At 48.4% G+C, this 3,355-nt stretch overlaps 1 protein-coding gene across 1 annotated transcript in view; it reads left to right on the top strand.

Annotated features, from left to right (window-relative positions):
* Positions 1 to 3,355, top strand: part of WNT3A (Wnt family member 3A) — a 103,124-nt gene that overhangs the window by 92,300 nt on the left and 7,469 nt on the right. The window lies entirely within an intron of this gene.

Genomic DNA, 3,355 nt, shown 5'->3' with positions numbered 1-3,355 from the left:
AAGCCCTGGACTGCCCAGCCAAGGCCACCCCTCTCAGCCCCACACAGGAGAAGTTTTCCTGCACAAACACCACGGCTGTAGACATTTTTTCTTTTTTGGTCCAAGCTTGGCAAGGCACAGGGGGTCTCCCCGAGGTTTGCAAACATCAGTTCAGTACCTCAGCTCCTTCCCAGGCCTGGATCAGATCTCTCCTGGGCAGAGGAAAGGGTGATTCCCAAGAGATGAGAGCTGGCCTGACCAAGGAACTTTAGGAAAGGACATCATCCTTGTGTCTGAATTGGAGATACCTGGATGTGATGGATGGACCACGTAGTGGGTCAGGAACTATCTGGATGGTGGCACTGCAGTGGTGTTCCTTGGGGGCTGGGGCTGGCACTGCTTGTTGGTGACAAGGACAGTGGGATCCAGGGCACCCTCAGGAGCTTTGCTGGTGACACCAGGCCGAGTGGTTCAGATGCTGGAGGAAACGGATGGAGATGTGGCTCTGTGCAAATCTCATGAAGCTCGAGGCCAAGTGCAAGTCCAGTGTTGGAAAATCCCAGCCCTACAGAGACAGGGCAACTGAGAGATGTTTTAAAAGAGTTTGTTCTATTATCAGTCTTGATGGAGGGTGAGACATAAGAGATGTAAAACTCAATGCCATTCCATCAGAAGCCAACCTATTTCCTGGTTACAATACCTTATAAATGTTTTTCTGCCTATTAGCTTTTGCCAGGCAATGCTGCTAATACTTCTAACACCAATCACCTATTATTTTAATCACCTGTAATTACCTATTATTTTACCCCATGTGGTCCTGCTACAATGCATCTTTCACAGTTCTAATTCTCCAAAATATCTGGTCTTTTTGCAAGGCCATCTTTTGAAATTTGTTTCTGGTTCAGTCTCTCTCTCAGCAATGGCATCTCTACTCCATGGGCTTCCTAAGCCAGCACACCTTGTCTCAGAGTTTGCACACAGATGTGCAAGGCTGTGTGAGATTTCAGTCAGGTTTTGAGAACCCTTCACAAATCCATTCCTCACAGTCCTGCCCAAGGGTCAGGCCAATCCCAATCTCAAACACAGGCTGGGTGGGGAATGGGGTGAAGCAGCCCTGAGTGGGAAAACTGGGAATGCTGCAACCGCATGACCTTTAAGGACCTTCCAATCCAACCATTCTGTGATGTTATGGAAAGGTTTTAGGATCAGTTGGGCCACACTGGGAGGAGGTGGGAGGTGTGTCAGCCTTTCCCTGGCCAGACACTGACCCTTCCACCTCCCTAGCAGATTATACTGGCATCCACCCCTCACCTCACCTCACTGGCTTTTGTGAGGAGCCTTTCATTCTTCAGAGACTCCAAAGCTGGTCACAAATGCTCTTGGAGACCTCATATGAAGCGCTGCACCCCCAAAATTTGGTTTCTGGATCCCAGCTGGACTTAGGCAAGCACAAGATGCAGAGTCCCCATTCCTGTGTGAACGGGACTCTCCTGCCCATGCTCCAAGCTGAGCTTTCACAATCAAGAACTGCATGGTCATCATTTGCACGATGCTGGGATCCTCCAGGCTGGCCAGATGCTGAACAAGGGTTTTTCAAAATCACACTGGGGACCTGAGGGTTCCTGCATTTTCCTTTTCTTTTTTTTGGTTGTAGCCCTCAGTGACTTAATAACCTCCCCAAGTGCCCGGGCAAACATGTTCCAGGACATTGCTCATCCCTTCAGCCTGTAAGGTCATGCACGTTATGGGATTTGCATATTGTTGTGTTTGGTAGCCTTCCCAAAGCAAAGCTTGGGTTCTTGCTTAAGCCTAAAATCCAGCCAAGATTGCTCCCCGAAAACATACTGAGCTTTTTGGCTTGGTGCATTAAACTCTCTTCACATTAGCAAAGCCTGGGAGCATCTGGAAGGCAAAGATTAAGCCAAAATGCCCAGGGAAAGCTCAGATCAGCAAAATATGGTGCCGGGAAGGTTTGAGTGGTTTTTGAGAAGTCAGGTGATACAAAGCTCAGTAGAAGCTTTGGTGAAGTTGCATCAACTGAAAATGCGACCTTGTGGCTTTATGGATCCATTAATATTTCAGTGTCTCAGTGGAATAATCTAAAAAGTGTCAGGAAGAACACAATTTCTAGGATAACTGGTCTATAAGCACAAGGTGAGTGGGGAATAATGCAGGAGGTTAAGGGAGGCCAGTTATCAGAATCATTGTGCCTGCTTAGAATTGCCCCAAAGGTTTGAGAACAGCCCTGTTCATGGTAAAAGTCCAATTTTTACCCCTACTGGTGTTTTCTGAGGTGTGGTGTTGAGCTCTGGGGTCATTTCTTGTGAGTGAAGAAATCAAAACTGTGAGGAGAAAGGGAAATAAATTTGATATCTTGGGGTGCTCCCCACTTGCAAAGCAGTTTGAAAAGTTTGGTTTTCATTTTGGCACAGTGTGGAAAAAGCTCTGGCATCCGGGAAAGCCTTCCCTGCTCCCCTTCCCTGCCCAGCTCTCCCTGGGATGGAAGGCTGCAAGGGAAGTTCTCCACAAAGACTAAAACTCCTCAGTCCTTAGCCTTGACATCTTCTGGCTGAGCCCACCCTCCAGCCTGAGGCTGTGGGCGCTAAGGAAAGCTCATTTCCCTCATTTCCAGTCCCCTTGGAAGGGACCTTGATCAGGCAAGGGAGGAAAACTTGGGGCAGGTGCATTTTGAGTGTGTCATTGAGTGAAACATTCAGCCTTGGGGAAAAGAGATGGAGGGAGGGGACAAGGTTTGGTTCACATCCTGAGGATTGAGGATGTGACCATCCTGGCATTTTCCTACCTTCCAGCCACCAGCACCTCTCCCTGTCAAGGAAGAGGAGCTTTACCTGGTGCTGGTCCCACCACCAGGTAAATCACGAGGCTGTTGTTAAAAGTAAACCTGCATTTTTAATTTTTTTGGGAACATACCCAAATTCTGAAGCAAAGCCCGTGGCTCAGGGTCTGGCTGTGTGGTGCATTGGCTGCACAGTACCAGATAGAATATTCCCCTGAAATTCAGGTTTGCACAGCTGTCTGTGGTGCCATGGCCCTCTCCAAAGACCTGAGGATGACCCCAGTCAGAACTTTTTGGCTGACCTCAGTGGCCTTGAATCAAGCCTGGTCCTGTCTGTGCAGGAACTCATTTCCTAGCAAAAAAAACCATCTTTTGGAGTAGGTCCAAGCCAGACCACAGGGAAGAGGAGGATTCCCTGGCCTTCTGCCATAGCCTCCAGAGAAGATGTTCACAGGGCTGACCAAACCCATCCTTCACTGGCCCTTCCTTGTTGTGGTGTTGTCAGGGTCCCCAGGATGAGGTGAGAGATGAGAATTGACTCTTAAGTTCTCAGAAGGCTGATTTATTATATTATGATAT

This window comes from Geospiza fortis, unplaced genomic scaffold, assembly GCF_000277835.1.
Source record: "Geospiza fortis unplaced genomic scaffold, GeoFor_1.0 scaffold34, whole genome shotgun sequence".
NCBI classification, from domain to species: domain Eukaryota; kingdom Metazoa; phylum Chordata; class Aves; order Passeriformes; family Thraupidae; genus Geospiza; species Geospiza fortis.
This window is presented reverse-complemented; position numbering and strand designations above follow the sequence as displayed.